The following is a 21,878-nucleotide window of genomic DNA, read 5'->3' as shown; positions in this document are numbered from 1 at the left end:
AAATATTAATAGTTTCTACAATTTTTCCATATTTCAGGAAATCACACACATGGTCTTCCTATTCCTCAGGTTTGTAACCTATTTACCTATACTATACTGGTGTTTTGGTGTGGTTTTTTTGTTTGTTTTTAACTACTACTGTACTTTTTCTTTAGTATCTCTAAACCTATTCAAAATGCCTTTTCTAAAAATTCTCACTAACATGTTCTTCACCTCAGTCTGTACAGAATTAATAAATACATTAAGGCTTGTAATGACATTTTGTCATATTGATGTTGATCTACAAATGAAGAGAGATATATGTGGATGATAACATGCCTCTTCTATGCGTGTTGTTGGCAACAGTCAGTAGCATAATTTTTTCAGTCCTAGTCCAATCAGTCTGAGATGGTCCTTGGACTGGAGTGGCTTCCAACTACAGCTCTTGATAAACTTTCTTTTACTTTCTGTTTCACAGTTCCTGTCACCATAATGTGTTAATCCTAAGTGACAGAGAAGGGGTTTACTTCCAGATAAACAGGTGTATATGTTTTCTTTTTTCTTCATTTTATAAAAAATAATGCAGCAGAATGAGACACATAAGCCTTAATAAATCATCTCCATGTAAGTGTGTCTGTGCATGTGGATGTGTACGTATGAATGTGTGTGTCTATGTGCATGTGTGAATGTGTGCTTATGTTTGTTAAGTAAGAACAATGCTTAAAGCTCACCACAGATATTATGAGAACAATTAATCCAATAACGTTGTATTTCACCTTCTTTTAAATTTTATGTTCAAATGCCCCTTTTTGTATTCTCAGTTGCATGTCTATTTATTGTACTGTTTTTATGGCTGTGTATTACCTGTACTATAGTAAGAGTCAACCCTTAGCTTTGCCGCAGTTACAAGTTAAAATATAAAACCTTAATACCAGAAGTACACTCTAATCAACAGCTACAGACGATTAAAAGAACATTTGTTTTCAAAGTGGATTTGTAATTGGAAAATCAATAAAACAGTGACAGACACTGCATAAAAAAGAGCCTTCAAGTATGAAATGAATCCACTACTTCATTCCTGTTGACTCTTTACTATGTCCCTACAGTATGTACTAGTCATTCCCAAGACTTATCTGTTTCTTTTAAAGAAGGTGCACTTTGTGGGTCTTGAATTGATTGATGTCTTGGTTCAATTTTAAGTTTAAAAAAATCTGAAATAAATAGTCATTTATCTATAAACTATGAAACACTAGCAATAAAAACCATCTTGGATCTACTATCCAGAATCTACAAGCAAGCAAGAGTCTTAGAGAAAATACTGAATACATCTACGTAAGTTCATTCCTCAGTGGGAGATGGAGGAGGAAGTCTCCTGGAATATGGTCAAATCTGCATTTCTAGGTTGTGCCCATGAGTGATACAACCAAAGGTTCCTGCTAAGTGGTATGCTAATTTATTTCTGCTTCTATATAAATTCAGTTTTAAATTACTGTACCTTTTGTAGTGAGTGATGCTAGAAACATAATATTAGTTATTTGGTTAAACTGATTGTTAGAATAAAAAGGCCTGGTTTTTATTGTTGGCAAGATTTCTTTCCTGTTTTCAGGAAGTTCCTTCCACTAATAGGATTTTTGCAAACATTGATTCTTTACATTAGGAGGGGTTAAAGAACGTTCCTGGGATTCAAATAACATTATTTAAGTTCCCGGCTCCAAGGTTTCATGCAAGGTCTTGGAATGTAGCTTGAACATTCAGAGATATTTAGTTGCCTTGCTTCTGTGCTTGTGACATTGCATTTTCTTACTTCATGGAGTGCTGCAGATGGATAAATATTCTAAATATTACTAGGCTTCTTTTACAAAATTTTCTAATATAGTAACAGGCCCCTAAAATACATGTAATGTTTCATGCAAAGGATATTAGATAAGAAGTGGAAGTCTGAATAAAAGGAATGTAACATCCATAAACCATGAAACAATGAAGAGGACATTTGAGAACACTGGGGCAGAGAGTACATTATTTCATTTGTCCTTATAGACACAAGGAACTGCAATGACTGGCCAGCTCGCTTTCACATAGACAGTCATCGAGCTGGAACATTGAGCTGAAAACTTAGGATTTGAAGCTATTTACCCTGACTCCTAGTGAGAGCAAAAGGAATATATTTAGTAGTTTTTCCTATATTCCTAGAGAATCATGTTATTAGCGAAAAAATGTATTTTGCCTGCTTTATTTCTGATGCATACAGCAAAGGGCTGAGTGGGAGAGCACTATTAAACACTATGTGCTTCAGAATAGAACAGAGATGTGTGATTATGGAGAAAAGTGTAGGCAGCAGTTGGTTTTGTCAAAGTGGTGGAAAAAAATGAAAGAAATCTGTTTGAAGGTATGTAGTATGAATAAGGGGAATGGGAGACTAATGATAAGTGAGAGGAGTAGGGAGAGAATGACAGAAGATTATAGGAGAATAGCCACCAGCTGGGATTTTATTCTGGAATTCATAATATTCTTTACTTGATTTAAAGAAACCATAGCAATTTCTGATTTTTTCCCTTTAATCTTCAATCAGACAATTTTGTATTTATCCAAGTGGTTGTCATCACTCATTACAATCACAGTACTGCAAGCAGCAGAATCCTTCTATAAGAAGGCTGAGGTGGCCACTTATATTTTGCAAGTGAAAGTGAGGCTGTCCAGATACTCATCTCATATCCCTTTTAATGGAGTAGAAGCAAGTCTGTCATAATGGATGACATAACTCCTTTGCCATTTTGTCAGCTAGGCAAGGAACAGAAATATATGGAGATGTCAAAAACTACATGACAGGGACAGCAGGCTGAGTATCGTGGCAAGAAAACTCCCTGAAGCATGCAGGCAGTATTAGAGAGGATGAGGTCTACAGCAGTAGGCCAAGACTGATAGGAGAAAAGCACCTCTCAGAGATGTATGTAATGCACATTCATATCTAAGTAGTTTATCTAGCAAAGGAAATATCTGGAAATTACCTAAGAAAAAACTGCCAAAAAAGGGGCTTTGGAAAAACATGGAAAGAAGGAAAGAAATATAGGAATAGGAACAGGAGGTAAAAGAGGTAGGTAGATGGGAAGGTTGCCTTCCCTATCCAAGCACAAAAGGATATACAATAGCACAGAATAATGTGTCAACAACAATAATAATAATAATAATGACAACAATAATAAATACTACTACTACGACTACTACTACTAAAGCATAGTCATCTCAAAACTGCGAATAGGGAGTCCTGAGGCATTTTTGAGTTGGCTTGGGTTTTTATGGTTTTTTTTTGTTTGGTTGGTTGTTTTTTTGTTTTGTTTTGTTTCATGTTTCATTTTTTTTTTTCTCAAAATATTAGCTTTTTAACATGAAGTGTTTGCCTAAAAAATTTAAGGCTATCAGGTTTCTTCAAAAGGCTATCTTCTTTCTTCAAAGAAAATAAATAAAACACTAGAACTGTCTTTGCAGTTGGAGCTTGTTCTCCTACTATAAATTAAGAACAAGAGAAACTTGACCTAGTCACTCAATCATAGAACATACTTTGGTGACACTAGTAATAGAAGTGATGGATGAGGTCACAGTCCTGTAATTTTCTCAGTTTATAAATTAGCTATGGTGGGAAACTGATGTAGCTCATAAAAGCTTCATATAACATGTTATTAAAGCTGTGGAATTTGCCACCTGGATGACAAGTCTTATAGATTCAGCAAGCAATGGAAAGAAAATCTATCCAAGTGATCAGAGACAAACATGTTGCTTCTAGCTTAGAAAATACTTATTCCAGAATTGGAAGCTTAGGGATTATTTGCTGCTCCTCTCTTCAAAGTCCTGTTTTCTTTTCCAAGTATCCATTACCAGCTACTATTAGGAATGGGATACTGTGACAGATAGGTTTATTATATTACTCAGATAATATTTTTATTTTCCTCTTCCAGATAGAAACTGAAAACAACTTACTTCAAATCAAAAGAATGAAACTATAATCACAGTACTCTATTATTATTTTATTATATTTAGTAATCTGTGCTACAGTCAAGATATTCCTGACTTAGATACTGATCTCTAATAAGGATAATACTTTGAGATTGTATAGGAAAAACTAACTTTACATTACTTAAGGATTTAAAGGTCTTATGAATGGAAATGCATTTTCTGAAATAACTCAAAAGAAAATTTACACTACAGATGTATCAAACAGTTATAAGGTATCAGTAAATAAAATCATAAGCTTTCTGCTGCTTATGTGTTGATAGATCAGATTGTCTGTAAATTACTTTTTGAAAGAATGGTTCCATAACATTTTTTTTACAAAAACTGTTCCTAACAGTCTCTTTGGCAGCTGTTATACAATAAAGGGATGTTACTTTTATATGAGTATATGATCATAAGCTTGCAAGTGGCTTTAATGACAGCTGACTATATATCTATGATCTTATGATGCCCTCATGCTGTCATTGCTGTCATTGCTGGCACTGCTTCTTTAGAAATCCCCAGAATTACCATAATAATCATTCATGCTTAGTATTCCTAGATATATTTGTTCAGTGTGAAACTTAAATTACTTTATATCCAGGCTTTTTATATCTGTGGTGTTTTGAAAGGGCTTAGAGAGTCTCTTAATGGACTTCATGATCATGTCATACTGGGCAAATCCTAGACAAATATTATTTTGGCTGTGTCTTTTATATTTATTAAGAGAAGATTACATTCCATATAAAGGTTGATGCTTATCTCAGTCTAACAGATTTCTTTGTTTCAGAATTCTCTGGAGATAAGAGGAAGGTACTAGTAATGTCTGAATACATCTACTAAAAATGTAGTATTTTTTAATATCGTTTTTCAGGGAGGAATATTTCTGAGCTGAATGCAATGTATCGCAAGCCACTTTATGTCTCATCTGTCTTTCTGAGAACAGAGACATTTAAATATTGGATCATGAAATTATTCCTTTAGCATTAAAGATTTCTTAATTCTGCTGCATTACTTTGCTACACTAAGAGGCATTATCTTTAGCAGAAGATATTGCATAAATAGCTAGCTGACATGCAAGAAAAATATTTTTTGTCCAATCTGGCATAGTCAGAAGAACTTAGTGACTTTTTGATAGCAGAGGTTCTCCTAATACTATCCTGCTATAGTTATTTGACTTTGGTATAGTATAATTGATCTACCATGAATGGTATGATTCCATAGCACGTAAAAAAATCCCAAACACATTTTTATTGCTTAGTTAGATTGCTGGATTTTAAGTAGAGATGTAGGGGAATCAAATCTTCCTTTCTCACTGACATTTAGACAAATGTCTATGTTTCTTTTCCCATTAAGAGCATTCAGTTTGAACCTTGGAACTTTCAGTTATACAAGGAAGCCCATAGTATTTCAAGGGGATATACTGAAGTAAACACACACATATATGTATAGAAATTTATTAATATATCTATGCAGGTGTATTCATGTATGTGTGTAGCTAAGTCTCATTTAGCTGGGAAAGTCAAGTATTAAAAGACCAAGAAATCAGTTTATAATTTACCTTGTAACTAGAGTCATTCTAGTACAAAGTCAAACTGGGCTTATATTTGGGTATTTGCAAGTGTGATCAAAACTGATTTCAACTAACACAAATGAAATTAAAAAATGAAGAAAGATGTTCCTATCTCAGAAAATCTGAATATATAGATTTTCTTAATGGAAGTGCTTTTCAGTTTTAACCTTTCAGTTTAAAAACTATTAGACCCCTCTCCTCTCGTGCTAGAATGCTGGTAAGCTCAGCAGAAATGAATAAAATTAGCATACTATGTTATACTGTTTTGTTTTGTTTTAAACGGTAGCTTTTCACTAAAGATATATTTATTGAAATATTTGAATTAAAATAGAACAGAAGTAAAACTGAAATTCAGTTAACTCTGAACAAAACCATTTGGACGCTGCATCAAAAATAAAACTAAAAATCCTGAAGAAAAAAGGAATACAAATGGAATGGTAAGAGTGTGTAAAAGAAAAAGTGTCTGTAGTAGTTCCTATAAATCCTTCCCTTACTGGAGTGTCACATATACAATGTACATCAGTAAGGTGATGTTGACAGGGCTGGGTATCCACCAACAAGTGGTTTCCTATTGTGAGGATGGTAACACAGGATTGAGCTTTGCCTGTTCTATGTCTATAGGGAGCTCTTTTCTCCAAGCAGATATTTACAGCATTCCTTTATTCAGTTTTTGTTTGCTGACTAGTGCAAAGGATATGAATGGGGCAATCTCCAGAACAGCTCGCAGCCAATGGCTTTGGAATAAGATGAGCTTACCTGACCTGTACAGGTCAAAAGGAACTCAGGTAGCTGAGGATTCACAGTTGTTGAACACATAAAAGCCAAAGCTTCTTCAGTATTTAAACCAAAAATATATGTCCATGTTATATTTTAAGAAGGGACTCGGGGACATCTTTAAGCTCAGGTAGAATTTAAACTATCTTGACAAAATCTGTCTGAGGCATATATGTTAGATGAGTTTTGGGGTAAGATATCAGGAAAATTTGGGTAAACTTCTTACCATGATTTTAATAGTTAGGTATAGTTACAGTGTAAATGAACCTAAATAGCATGAGCTATGTCATCTCATGTTCTGGTATCACATGACAAATGTCAGTTATATTGTACTTCCTCAAAGCTTCTAGCTAATTTATGGATATTATCCACAAAGCCTGATGTAGTCAGCCAGAACTCACGAGTTCAACAGTGCAGTAATATTGTGCTTAGATTTTTAAGGAGGAATTAGAGATACATGGATTTAAATCAAAGATTCAACAATTATTTAGTCTTTTCCCTGGTACATAAATCTGAATGCACACAATCTGGTGCATACATAAATCTGGTGCATACAATGGACTTTGCCTACCAGTCTCAACCCATTCCAATCTGAATGAAAGTTTAACAAACTTGATCAATCTCTGTATTCTCCCGTATTAGTTTGACTATATCATGGTATCATGCCCAGGGTAATGTAATTTCATAGAATGATAAATAAGATTTTGAGGAAGATGTGGCTTTTTGGGTAAATTAGAAGTATAAAGCCTATTACACAAGCTGTGTCATTTATAGTACAGATACATGAAAACATAGATGATCTTTGTAATTTTCAGTTTAATTCACTACATATCACAGAATCACAGAATCACCGAATGGTTGGGGTTGGACCTCTGGAGATCCTCTAGTCCAACTAAAGTATGTTCACCAGAAGCAGATCACATGGGAATGCATCCAGGTTGATTTTTAATGTCTCTAGAGAGGAGACTTCACAATGTCTCTGGGCAGCCTGTTCCAGTGCTCTGTCACCCTCAAAGTAAAGAAGTTTCTCCTCATATTCAGATGGAACCCCCAATGCTTCAGACTGTGCCCATTGCCCCTCAACCTGTCACTGGGCACCACTGAAAAGAGTCTGGCCTCATCCTCTTGACACCCACCCTTCAGATATTTATAAGCATTGATGAAATCCCCATTCAGCCTTCACTCCTCCAGGCTGAACAGACCCAGCTCTCTCATTCCTTCCTCATTAGAAAGATGCTCCAGACACACCTTCAAAGCTCTCCACTGGAATCCCTCCAGTAATTGTTTGTCCTTCTTATAGTGAGGAGCCCAGAACTGGACACAGTACTCCAGATGCATCCTCACCAGAGCAGAGTAGAGGCAGAGGATAACCTCTTCTTGATGCACCCCAGGGTACCATTGGCCTTCTTGGCCCCAAGGGCATATCGCTGACTCACGGTCAACCTGTTGTCAACCAGAACTCCCAGATCCCTCTCTGCAATGCTGTATTCCAACAGGTCAACCCCTAGCCTGTACTGGTGCATGTGGTTATTCCTCCCTAGGTGCAGGAACCTACACTTGCCCTTGTTGAATTTCATCAGGTTTTTCTCTGCCAAGTCCTCCAGCCTGTCCAGGTCAGGCTGAATAGCAGCATAGCCTTCTGGTGAATCAAATATCCTCCCAGTTTGGTATCATCAACAAACTTGCTGAGGATACACTCAGTCTCTTCATTCAGGTCATTGAAGAATAGATTGAACAGGACTGGACCTCATACTGACAGCCGAGTAACCCAGCTAACTACAGGCCTCTCACTAGACTCTGCACCATTGATCACAACCCTCTGAGCTCTGCCATCCAGACAGTTCTTGATCCACCTATCTGTGCATCCATTCAGCCTGTACCTCCTGAGCTTGTCTATGAGGAGGTAACGAGAGACAGTGTCAAAAGCCTCGCTGAAGTCAAGGTAGACAATATCCACAGCTCTCCTGTTGTCCACCAAGCCAGTCATATCATCATAGAAGGCTATAAGGTGGGTCAAACATGATTTCCACTTGGTGAATCCATGCCGACTACTCCTGACAATTTTCTTTTCCTCCACATGCTTGGAGATGACGCCCAGAACAAGTTGCTCCATTACCTTTCCAGAGATGGAGGTGAAGCTGACTGGCCTGTAGTTTCCTGAGTCGTCCTTCTTGGCGTTTCTGAAGACTGGAGTCATATTGGCTTTCTTCCAGTCCTCAGGCACCTCTCCTGTTCACCACGACCTTTCAAAGATGATAAAGATGGCTTAGCAATAACAACTGCCAGCTCTCTCAGCACTCATGGCTGCATCTCATTGGGGCCCATGGTTTTGCAGATGTCCAGTTTGTTTAAATGATCTCTAACCTGTTCCTCCTTAAACAAGGGAAAGCCTTCCTTTTGCCAGACTTTCTTTCCTGCTTCTAGGGTCTAGGATTCCTGAGGGTTGGTCTTAGTGGTAAAGAGGGAAGTAAAGAAGGCATTTAGTAATTCTGTCTTCTCTGTATCATATGCCACTAGGCGACCCTCCTCATTCAGCAATGGACATATATTTTCCCTAACCTTCTTTTTGCTTCTGTTATACTTGAAGAAGCCCTTCTTGTTGTCCCTGACATCCTTGGCCAGTTTTAATTCCAAGTGGAGCATGGCCTTCCTAACTGCATCCCTGAATACTCTAACAGCTCCCTTATATTCCTTTCAGGTGGTCTGTTCCTTTTTCCACATTACATAAACATCCTTCTTCCACCTGAGCTTTCACAGGAGCTCCTTACTCCTGGCTCCATGCTGGCCTCCTAATCCCTTTACTTCATTTTTTGCTTCCCTACACATAGTCCATCAAGTATTTTTACCTGATTGAATTTTCTACAAGTTTGTTCGCTCAGCTGGAAATTCAAGCTGGAACACTACATCAAGAACTACAAAGATGCCCACATAGAATAACTCACCTACTTGACTTGCTCCACTCACTGTTGCTAATAGGTGTCTTCATCTGAGCTGGTCATTTTAGTCTTTCATTGTAGTCAGTGCAGGAAACCAGTACTTTCAGAGTAGACCTGTTCCCCATCAAAAGCCCATCAAAGGAGACAAAGTGCTCCATTCACTTGTCCACATACATGTATCTACTTCTTATTGAAACACCCTAGAACATCCTTACAGATTGAGAGATACTGCATTCAGTGTCTGAGACAAAATCAGGAGTGCTGTGTCCAGGTCTGGAGTCCAGAGTACAGGAAAGTCTTGTTAACTGTTAATACATAACAATTAAACAAAAAAAAAAAAGCTATCAAAAAAGAGTGACACCTTCTTGCATTCTCCCTTTCCCATAATACACTTGATTACAGCTTTCACATTGCAAATTATCTCTTGAAATCAAGAAGAAAATTAGCCTATTCAGTAAGAACAAGTCCATTCAATTTTCTCTGTTTTATGTGATAGTAGTCTCTAGACACATCTATCAGACAAATCCCAAAATGTAAATGAGAAATTACCTGGTTTATGAATGCATAAGGGATTTAAGCATCAAGCATTAATTCTGTAATTTTGACAGGCTTCAATACTTCTGGATAAATTTAGACAAATGTATGACTTCATCTGTAGAAACACAGATGAAGAGTTTCCCACCAAACTGAAGTCCAGCTTTCAGAAGTTGGGTGAATGTCAGCAGTACTTTAATGCTGAACACAGATGCTTCATTTGGTGTTATGGTTTATATTTTTTTTTCTTTTCTGTACAGGATTTACAAAGTTGTCCTGAACTACAGGCACCAGAGTTTTGTTTGCAACACTATCCATTTATTTTTTTTTTTTAAAACTGCTTAAACATTTTACTATCTTCTTATAAAGATGTCAGCAAAACAGTACTCCATCTGCCTAGTATTGTCTTTCAGATTTGGATTTTATCTCTGGTTTCCATTTATTTCTTAAAATTTTCTCAATGCGACTGAAAGAAAACAAGCCTCAAAGAATTTCATTTTGACTCCAAAATTAGGATATTTGATTACATAAGCCTTGATTTTACTGTAAAATGCTTATAAGGTAAAATTCAACTTACAGTTTTTCCTGATATACAAAGAAAAGCATTAATTAAATCTTCTTGAATGCATCTGATATTTGTTCTATAATCAAACTTGTTTAGTGTTGCAATCAGAAGGAAAATCTCAGAAGTAGCCAGAAGATATGTTTAGGATCCTCTCAGGAATCTTAAGAATCTCTGAACAAATGTATTGGGTTTATGGGGTAAGGTTTTGGTAGTGGGGTGAGACAGGGGTGGCTTCTGTGTGAAGATGCCTGAAACTTTCCTGTGTCTGACAGAGCCACTTCCAGCCAGCTCCAAGACAGACCTGCTGTTGGCCAATGCTGAGCCCATAAGTGATGGAGGTAGCACTGCTGTGATTACACATTTAAGAAGGGGAAAAAATGTTGCACAACAGCAGTCAGAAGAGAGGAATGAGAATGTGTGAGAAACAACTCTGCAGACAGCAGAATCAGTGAAGAAGGAGGGGGAGGAGGTACTCTAGGCACCAGAGCAGAGATGCCCTTGCAGCTCATGGCAAAGACCATGGTGAAGCAGGTTGGACCATTGCAGTCCATAGAGGTCCATGGTGGAACAGATATCCACCCTGCAGCCCATGGAGGACCCCATGCCAGAGCAGGTGGATGTGTCCTGGAAAAAGCTGTGACCCCATGAGGTAACCACGCTGGAGCAGGCTCCTGGCAGGAGCTATGACTCCATGAAGCAAGGACCCCACACAGGAGCAGGTCTTCTGGCAGGATCTATGGCCCTGCAGGGTACCCATGCTGGAGCAGTCTGCTCCTGAAGGACTGCACCACAGGGGAAGGACGCATGCTAGCGCAACTCATGGAGAACTGCAGCCTGTGAGTTCATTAAGGAGTGTCTTCCATGCGTGGGACCCCATGCTGGAGCAGGTGAGGAGTGTGAGGAGGAAGAAGTGGCAGAGATGTGTGATGAACAGACCATAACCCCAAATCCTTGTCCCTCTGCATTGTTTGAGAAGACAGAGAAACTGAGAGTGAAGTTGGGCCCAAGACGAGAGGGCTGAGAAGAAGGTGTTTTAAGATTTGTTTTTATAGCTCATTACTCTACTCTGATTTGATTGCAATAAGTTAAATTAATTTCCCAAAGTTGAGTCTGTTTTGCCTGTGATGGTAATTGTTGAGTGATCTCTTACTGTCCTTATCTCAGCACAGGAGGCTTTCATCATATTTTCTGTCCCTCTGTCCAGTTCAGGAGGGGGAGTGACAGAGCAGCTTGGTGGGAACCTGGTGGACAGCCAAAGTTAACCCACTGCAGCAAACCAAGACATGTTGAGGCAACATGCTGAGTGTATCCTGTCTTACTGCAGAAAGTGTTATTGCATTTAAAGTATATATCTGTATTAAACTATATATCTGCACATAAATTATCTCCAGAAAGCCCAAAAGAACACTGCTCTTCCAAAAGCTCAGATTGAGTTTCTTCGGACAACTGTCCAAATTGGGTATCGGATTGATTAGACATTTTTAATGCTTTTCATGAAATAGCCTCAGTATATAAAAAAGAACACAGGATTTTTCAGCAGACATAAATCTGTTTTTCTTATGCTTTGAGCAGATACTGTTTAATCTGCTCACCCTTCCACTAGACTACGAGCTGCTGAGTGAACACGGTAACCACAGCCTTGAGCATGAGCTAGTGGCTTTGAAGGTGAGCCAATTCATGCTGCAAGTGACGATTATTAAGTGAGATTTGCATAGCTGCATTAACAGGGGTTCTGGCTGGTTTAAACCATCAACAGTCATACTAAGGAAACGTATCTTAAAATTTTAAAGGATAAACATCTTTCATCGCTTTTTCTGCTACACAGGAGGAAGTCTTCTGTACCATGACTGATATTAAATCAGTCCACCATTTTTTTGTTTTTCCAGAAAAGGGTAAAATGAGAAACTGGAGCCAACAAAATGTAATGAAAACTGCATGTTTTTATAGTGCATATACCATTCTTCACATCCTACAGATCGTAATATTGTGCACAGCTTTCCATGAACAAATGGAGAACTGAGGCATACTGTTAAAATTTAAAGGTCAAGCTCTAAACTGATTATTAACAAGACATTGAAAGCCTAACTTCAGTTCTGTTTGTTGCACTTGCTTGTCAAATTATGATCCATTTTTAAGATCCCCAAAATTTTCATGGTGATGTTTCCTGCAAAAGTATGCTCACTGTATGTTACAACACATACTTTGCATTCTGTCTTCAGGAAGCACACAGTGAGTTACAATATCTTCCTTGCACATTGCTTTCAGAACTGCATTATTTTTCTTGCTGTACAAGGCCTTCAAATGCAATTCATTCTTAAGTTAACTGGTTGAATAGTTTTAATGCTCTGACTAGTGAAAGCCCCTGTGAACAGAATCCTGTGGGATAAAATAAAGAAATTCAGGATATATTATTTATTCTATAATTCACATAATTAAACATTCATGTATCTGTGCATCCTATTGTCATTGAAATGTCAAAAAAACCCGTTTTTTTCCCAGATGGCATTACCATTTTTCAAATTTAATTCTATTATGGAAACCCACAAAATATTATTCATAGACAGATTTGGACCATCTTTTTGATTTTAAAATTATAGTCAGCTATGCCATCAACAGATAAAAGGCCTCTAGATATCTCTTGGAAGTTCCGTGTAACTGTAATCCTAGCTGACATTTGACAGATTCTCTGTCAGATTTCAATGTTTTATCTTTCCCCTCTGAGGTTATTTTTAAAGTGTGGCAATGAAAACTCTACACTGTATAGAAAGCTTATTTGTAACTGGCATGGTGCCACAACAACATACGGAGGTGCAGAACATATTGCAATATTCCACAAATGTGAAGCACTTATTAGAATGAATCTTATTACAAATATGATTTAGCAATGGTCTGCTTTTCACAATGTAAGATTCCATTTTAGTTCTATATACAAAAATATACTAATAATTATGTAATTACTGTATGAATATTAAATTTTGTTACAAGTTTGAATGTGATGGCTATTGATATTTCCATGAATATAGTATGCATATATAGATAAATTTACCTAAATCCCTTCTATCCACTTGTGTGCCAGATAGAGGTTGTCTGCCTACCTCTCTAGGCTCCATTACCTTGAAAAGATTAAAACTAATTATATAACTTTCTATTTAGTTTGAAAGTTTCACAGGTATATTTAGAAACTCCTAAGGTGATATATATCTTTCCTCTATTTTCCAGTCTATTATATTAAATATGTTGGTCGATAAGCCTAGTTAATTTGTCAGAGTGCCACCAAATCATAATACTCATCTGAAGTGTGAGAGACAAGCTGTTAAACTCTATGTAAAGATATGCTCCATAGTGGTTGTCCAACTATCATTCATCACAGCATTCTCCACCTTGATGTTCTTAAAGAAGCCAAGTGACTGACCAGACCAGTATGCTGGGAAGCTAAGATAGGACTCATTGACCACACACAAATTTCAGTGTACAGGATTCAGGTGCCCAGGTGCTCTCAACAGGGAGGCTGCAGGGGTGGCCTCTGTGAGGAACAGTCAGTTCCAGCAATGATGCCACTGCAGGACACAGCTGAGCCCAGCAGACAAAATGGTGGCACCTCAGGGAAAACTTTAAAGAAATAGCAAACACTGCAGGGCAGTGAAGAGTACAGATCTCAGATTGTGGGCAGCTGAAGGGCATTGAAAATGAAGGACTAAAGTTGACACCAGGAAAAGGCAGGGGCAAAAGTCTTGTTTCACTCTTTTGCCTTTGTTTCTCACTGCCCAAATCTATTTTAATATGCGATAAATTACATTACTTTTCCTGTCTCTGTTGCCCGCAATGGCAACTGGTAAGTGATCTCTGTGTTTTTTATCTCAACCCACAAGCCTTTTCATCTTATTTTCTTCCTCTGTTTTGTTGACAACTGAGAAGGTGAATGGGTGGGCACACAGCCATTAGCCAGGGTTAACCCTCCATCATCAGTAGAACAGATATCTACACTTAAAACAGTTATTTTAGTCTCCCTTCACTCTCAGAGGAGACAACGAGGCATTTATAAGGTACTGAGATGTGTTTCACCTTATTTTAACATTGGTTAGATAGACCGCTTCCTAAAGTACCTTTTTTTTTTGTATTTGTTGACTATAAAAGAAAGCTGAGGATGAATAGCTCCAATTTCAGACACAGACTCTTCCATGAAAAGTGTGGAGTCTTCTCCCATGAAGTATGAATTCACGAATAGCCCCCATAGTCTACTTCCATATGAAAGCTACATTAAATTTGCAACAAGGCCATGTGGCCACAAGTGCTGTTGGGCAACTAAGGGAGGAAGATGAAGCAAAGCTGCCACCTCTAGGTTATCATTGGTTTCAGCTGAAGTCCTGGACTTCAGTACTATATGTCAGAGCCCTGCACCCTGTGCTGGGGGCTCAGCTGCTTGTGCTAAAACCATGTCTGATCTAGTGCTGCTGCATGGGCTTGGACCAGACTGCAGTGAATAAAGTTTTGTGGGAAAAAGTTCTGAGAAGTAAGGATCTTACTCCTCTTAGCTGCTTTCAAGTTCAAGCACTATCCTTAGCTGTGCTATGTAGCAGATATGCCTGTGACTGTCTATCTGCTGGTCCTGCCTGGTCCTGCTCTTGACCCACTGACATGACTTCCTGGCTTGATCCTCAGATCTGCTTCATTACCATGGACTTTTCTGGCCACCTGGCCTTTTGGTTGATCTAGGTTACTCTTACCAGTCTTTCTCAGTGACTGTTGCACAGGGTCTGTGGGACTGCACTGCTTCTTGAGGGCACTACCTTTCCTACCTTGGGCCGCCCCTTGGTTCATCTACCCTTACAGAGCACACTTGTTGCTCCCTAACCCTGGGATGGGGATCTTCAGAAACTGATGTTAATCTCTTACAAAGTCTTTTGCTGTATATGCTGTTGTCTGTGTGAGTTATAAATAAACAGCAGTTAAGGATAAATCCCTGACTCAGAGGTCTGATGGCACATCAGGCTGCAGTCTGTGCTGCTTAGAGACAGCTCCCTCTAGAGCAGATTTTTTTCTTTTTTTGGACAAAGCTGGTTAAAACAAAGACTAAACTAGGAGTTAAGTGATGGAAATAATCAGGAATACAAAGATTGTTCTCCCTAGTCCTCTTATATCTAGCAGTAAACACACACATTTCCCCAATACAAGGCACATTGAACCCCAAACACATGGACGTTCTTAACAATTCCTACTTGTTTTCAAAACCCTTAGGGGAGGAGACCTATGTCTAATTATAGCTGTCTGGATTATGCTCTGGAGGCATAAAAATAGTAAGGTCCTAGTATATTGACTATTATTTGTCATTGTAGGTATGTATTGACTGTATAGGGAATGATAACTATTAGGAGACGCTCACTGTTTTGACTCTTTCTCTGAGCCAAATTAACTTCCTCTTCTCTAGTGCCATGCACATAAATGAAATATCTTGCCTTGGAAGACTCTTGGTTTAGAAGCTAAAGTTTCTCTGCCTTTAAGCCAGCGTTATAATAGATTAGTGGCAATTCTGACAGATACAGAAATAGATTCCAGTGCATCACAAAAGTTTGTGTTTCGTGTTTCAAATATGTAAATGGTCAGACTCTGGTAAATAGTAAATAGCTCTTGTATTACAATGTATTTCATTACAGTAAGCTCAACATTATAACATGCTATAAATATAAATTAAGTAGACTTGAATTTGGGAATAATAGTACATAACTAATCAATAGTAAAATGTTATTAGAATTTTGATCAAAGAAGAGAATTAAATAATCATTTAGGCTTATGTTTTTAATACTAGAAAAAATATTTCTTGAACTTTTTTTTTTTTTGTTCCTCCAAACCAGAAGCACTGGAATTTAGTATAACATTGAAAAAATACAATCTGACATAGGCAATTATCACTTGTATGACTTTGTTTTCATTTCATAGTTGCATATCCAATAAGTTTCCTCTGTCACATACATTTCTCTAAGACAATATACTTTCTAGGTGAATTAGGATACTTTTATTCCATAAACATAAAAGGATTATAAGAATTCCAGTGACCAGGGCCAATTTATTGGGGATGTAACAAGTATCTTATTCATTTATTATATTATTTAAAAATCTAAGAGAATCCTGCATCAATCTTTAAAAAATAAATTAGTGACAAAACAAGGTAATTAAAAAATTATAGGTTACAGTCTCGTCTTACAGGGTCTTCTTTTTTTTTTTTCAGGAACCTTTAGAGTAAGTACAGATATTTTTCAAAGCATATATACAGAGCATACATTTTATTTTTCTCTAGTATGGCTGAGCTAAGTTTGCAGTGCACATAACCAGATTTCTGATCACAAACAGTGGAATTTGTGGGCTCTCAGTTACAATATAGTCAATAAATTTCTATCAATACCACTGTTTGACTGAAAATGCCAGTTTCTCAAAGTTGTATTTTTTAATGGCAATGTATCAGCTTCAATAAAATTTTTAACAATTCTTGAGGCGGAAATTTTCGTTAAATTCAGAGAAAAAAGAACTACTCCTGTAGCAGATACTATATTGGCATAGAGACCAAATCTTGAAAATTATGGAAAGAAATTAAAATTATGTCATTCCTAATTGAAAACCAGGACACGTCCCCAGGTCCTCCATATGGCATTTGAGCAACACAGTCACAAAATTTCTAGTTTTTTGGTTTGGTTTGTTTTTTGTTTTTAATAATTTTACTTCTCCCTGACAATTTTATTTTCTTTCTGCCTCCAAAAACGAAAGAAAATAGGACAGAGAGAATAAAAGTCCTGAAGTTTTCTCTGTAATTAGCAAAGGATGAGAAGCTATTCTATATACAGAGCACTTAAATTAGATACCTGCTCTGAGTATCTCTTTGGAGGAACCCATCTTTCTGCATTGCCCATATGAGAGTCAATGCAGACTAGCCTTCTAATTTAGGTACATATATTTGGGATTTATCTGCCCTACTTTAGGTATCTAAAAGGCATACAAGTCTTAATTAGTCACTCTGGTCTCACTTTGTGGTAACCTCCAAGGACAATTCACTGCATAGAAAAGGGAAAATGAGTTGATCTCTAGAGATGACAATATCTTTTGGAAGCTATAGAAGGATTTTTTGGTTATCAAATCATTATGACCTTAATTCTATTGCTCATATAAAAGCATCTATCCCACTGAGGCGCTCTGAGGCATCTGGGACATCTATGAAGAGCTAATAAAGATGATACAGGAAACCCGTTCTCCTCCAGACCACCAAACAGATGCCAGGCAGAATAATAACCTGCTACGCTAGAACTGAATGTTACTCCACATCAAAACAATTTAGTTTATCTTTTCATTTGTAAGTATCTGTTTTCCACTGAGGAAGTGCTGGTTCTTTTGGAATCTCAGTAAGAAAGACACCAACATTCAAGGCTGATTGTACAATTTACTACATAAAGGATGGAAATCATAGAAAAGTTGATAGCAATATTTTATCCCTTCTGATGCGAGGAACCCCAGCTGTTGCAGCACTGGATGAGCCCATCTTCACTGACCACGACACACTTCAGAATTCCTGTCCATGGTGAAGTTCACCAGCACAAAGTTCTTGCTCACAATACAGATTCATCCATCACTAATAGCATTATATCTGCAATGTGGACTTAGGTCTGAAGGACCTCTCTGACAATACACTCCAATACCCTAATCTCATTAATGAAATTACAGTTCCTATAATATTTCCAGCAGACAAGATAATGCAATATACATATACAGTTGTGATTAAATGCACATGGGATATATGTACATTAACACCATATTGATTATATGTACTTTGATTAATATATTTACATATACCTTGATTAAACAGCAGTCACAGGGTACCTATGATTAATTGCCATACTTCTGAATGGTCACACATAGTGTCTACACGCGAATTATGTGTACAAATTTCCATTACAGGCACTAGACTTCTAAAACTTGATTCACTTGCCTAATGAGATATGGCAAGTGCCATTTGAGATCTAATCTTCCCTAGCCTCCAGCTCCTTCTTTGCAAAAGTATGGATCTCTGACCTGAACATCATAAATGCCAGCTCTGCTTCTCTTAGCTTTTATTGCTCAGCAGATGCCATATGGTATGGAATATCCCTTTAATCAGTTTGGGTCAGGTGTCCTGGCTATGTTCCCTCCCAGGACATTGCCCACCCCTCACCTGCTGGATGAGCTGGGAGGAATGTTGGAAAACGGGGAAAATTAAATCCATCTCAGCCAGACCCAATACACTGAATTTTAAGGAGAAAGAATTCTGTTCCCATTTCAGACACTTAAGTGTCTCAATACATGTGTTTTTCATGGGATTTAGGTGCCTTAAGCTCCCAATACAGAGAATGAACATTAATCAGTGGAGGTTAAAGAGCAACTCTGATGATTATAGAGTAGACACAGGACATTTCATTCATTTACCTAAAAAGGGATCTCACAGCGTTTAGGATAACCTAGTTATCCTTCAAAGTTTCCACCTGCTCCAGGATGTCACAGATATCTTGTAGATCCTGTATTGCTCAGATGAGTATTTCTCAGATAGACAAGGGCAGAAACAATGGCTCTAGTGCTGTATAGTTAGACAACTGAACCTAACACATAGTGGGTGGTGTGATTAATTACTTTATAGGCTGCACAAACTGTGAGTGTGATCTGCTAAGAATTGCCACTAGTGCTATATCTTATTTTCTCCCCTTAATCCTGCTGAGGAGGGGAGTGATAGAGCAGCTTGGCACGTACCTGGCATCCAGCCAAGCACAAACCACCACACTGCATAAAATAAATCCTGTATAAAGTCAGTTGTGTATGTTAGCTACTGTGAATATCTCCTGCTTATTTTACATCTCTCATATTCAAGTTGTTCTATTGTATATTGATAATTCTATATTCATAACACAAGGAACCTGAACCTGATGAAGAGATATTCCAAATTAATGGTCTACAAAACTGCTCAGTTATTATTTCAAGGGAGGAGGAGTTTGAGGGTGGGGACAGATATCAAAATTTTTATTCCTCTTGGTACTGAGAGCAGACAAATATTGAAAATTTCATTAACCATCACTCATCTAATTCTAATCCTAACACTTATTAGTGGTATTACAGCCAAAGGATTGTCAGCGACTCCTATCACTTTCTGGCTATACAACTGAAAGATCTGGCAAACTTCCTTCCATCCCATACTTTCCAATGTAGATTGGCAATTCTGTGATAGACTGCAGAAAGAACAAAAAAAAAAAAACAAAAAAAACCCAAACCAAATCAACCAACCAACCAACCAACCAACCAAAAACCAAACCAAACCAAACCAAACCAAAAAACACACATGTATCTAAAGCTAACATTTCTCATTTCTGTGTAAAAGTCTTCCATCTTGGCTTCAAACTGTTATTTGAATTAGGTTCACACAAAGGATGCTTTATTTTGTGCCACATATAACCATGAACAGAAAGCTGTTCCCTTTAGTTGACTCTCATGTGGAAACGGTATTCTGTGTCAGAATGGTAGAGTAGAAAATTGTGACTTACACCTTTGAACATCTTCTCCACGGCAAGACTTGTCAGAATTTCACCTCACATTTTAATAAAACATTTATATCCTTTGTTAATTTCAAATCGCACCAGATTGCAAGAGACCTTATGCTTTATTAAAAGTATTAGTCTGCTTGTTTGATTTATTTTTCTCCAAAGCAGTGCTCAGGCAAGTTCGACTTAGAAAACTGAAAAATATCCTGACTGTAGTTACTTGTGTTCTCCTCAGCATCAGAAGCACAAACTGAAGTAACAAGAGCATTGGCTTTGTCCGAGACAGAAACCTTGGACATCTCTACACGCTCAATCACTGTGGCCAGGAATACAAGTCAGAGGACTACAAAGAAAGTAGGTAAAACACAGCTTTCACGGTGTATGACTAAGGAGTTTAACTGGAAGAAGGATCTTACTAATTCTTTTATTTTTTGTAAGCAATAAAATGTAATGTAAAATTCTTAAACACTTCTAGAAGCAAAGGCTGATATCTAGCCTCCTGTTTTTCAGTATAGAAGAACATCTAAGTCACTATAACACAGAATTACGTTACTTCTGGCTCACTCTCCTCATAAAAGGGCATCACAATTTTCTCTCATTATACCGTACAGTTACAATAACATAAACAAGATTTTTTTTTAAGTAAAATTATGCTACAGAATATTAGTTGAAATTGATTACATTATGAGGGGAAAATCTCCATAATTCATCTTTGAAAAGTCATTTTATTTATATGTAGTGGATAAAGCTATTTCCCTGAAATTAGGAGCATTTATTTACAAATAAAGGTAATCACCGTTTAATTTAATACAAAAATATATAGTAAAAGCCAGCTCTTAGAAACCATCTAAATTTTTACTAGGTGATATTTGCATCTGTTAATAAAATATTTTAATAATTCCTTTCTAATTTGCAGCTTAGTAAATAAACTATGGTTAGGCAGTCTCATATTTAAAATCATATGTTTTGAGACGAATGAATTACAGAACAAAATCTGCTAGATAGAAATAAAAAACAGACATTAGGAAAACAAAATTTGAAGTTATTCAGAGCTGTCTACTTATCCCCTAAAACCTCTCCAGTATGATACAGAACCCATTTTTCTATCTATAGAGATACACACACACACATATTATCTATACATATATTATGGTCCCTTAAATTTCAACACTGAATCTTTGCCTGCAAACATCTGTTCTAGACTCTATAGAACCTAGACAAACTGAAACTGTCAAGCATTCAGCTGGTCACTATTTTTCAGCCTGATAAAATATATCCAGTAATTAAATTGTGGCTATATATAACAACTTCACTACCACTTTTTTCTTAAGACAGCTGCAACTGTCTTTTCAATGTGATTATTCATTGTTTTTTTTCTGTATTTAGAATTGTAACTGGTAGTCTACCAGTATTTTATTTTGTTAAGTCAGTTTAAAATTGTCTGTTTTCCTCTCTGCTAAATGCGGCAGTTGCAGAGACCCTGAAAAAGTCCAAAGCTTTAAACATGGCAGCTGCTGGTTCTTTTGCACTTTTTGTGCCATATCATTGCTGTTTTTCAGGTATGCACCTTGGTCAGATGTTCACTATTACATCCTCCTATCCCAGAGCATGGTGACTCCAGCCATGTACACTCCTGCTTTTCAGCTAGAGAAACAGGAGGGGCAGGATTCCTGGTCAACAGGCAGGATCCTCAGCCAACAAGGTGCCTCAGGTCCAGACAAGCTTCTGGACTATGTCCATAAATGACCACAGCCAAAATCTGACCATGGGGACTCTGCCAAAGACCCCCTTTGAGTGGTCTCCTTGGAGTAGTGGGACTGCGATCAAACCCCTCTGCTTAAACAGAGATGCTGTGTAAGAATACTTCCCAGGATTGAGTGCTCTCACCTCCTCCTTGGTGGGTGATGATTTCTCCTGGATATATACTTGAGCAAGACTTCACTACCCCTCAGCAAGTGATTATTTCTTCTGGGTAACCTTGAGTGACATAG

At 37.4% G+C, this 21,878-nt stretch overlaps 1 long non-coding RNA gene across 3 annotated transcripts in view; it reads right to left on the bottom strand.

Moving 5' to 3' along the window:
- LOC139827592 (uncharacterized) overlaps positions 1 to 21,878 on the bottom strand; it is a 69,815-nt gene that overhangs the window by 16,373 nt on the left and 31,564 nt on the right. The window contains exons 3-4 of one of the 3 annotated variants that reach the window (XR_011738404.1): positions 9,253 to 9,551; positions 8,427 to 8,553 (exon numbers count right to left, since the gene is read on the bottom strand). The exons of 1 other annotated variant lie outside the window; for it this stretch is intronic. This is a non-coding gene — a long non-coding RNA (uncharacterized lncRNA). Of the gene's footprint in view, positions 1 to 7,108; positions 8,554 to 9,252; positions 9,552 to 21,878 lie in introns of those variants that run through there. One more of the 3 variants, XR_011738405.1, reaches the window with a different exon arrangement.

Source organism: Patagioenas fasciata, chromosome 1 (assembly GCF_037038585.1).
Source record: "Patagioenas fasciata isolate bPatFas1 chromosome 1, bPatFas1.hap1, whole genome shotgun sequence".
Classification (NCBI taxonomy): domain Eukaryota; kingdom Metazoa; phylum Chordata; class Aves; order Columbiformes; family Columbidae; genus Patagioenas; species Patagioenas fasciata.
Note: the sequence above shows the minus strand (reverse complement) of the source record. Positions and strands in the feature narration are given on the sequence as shown.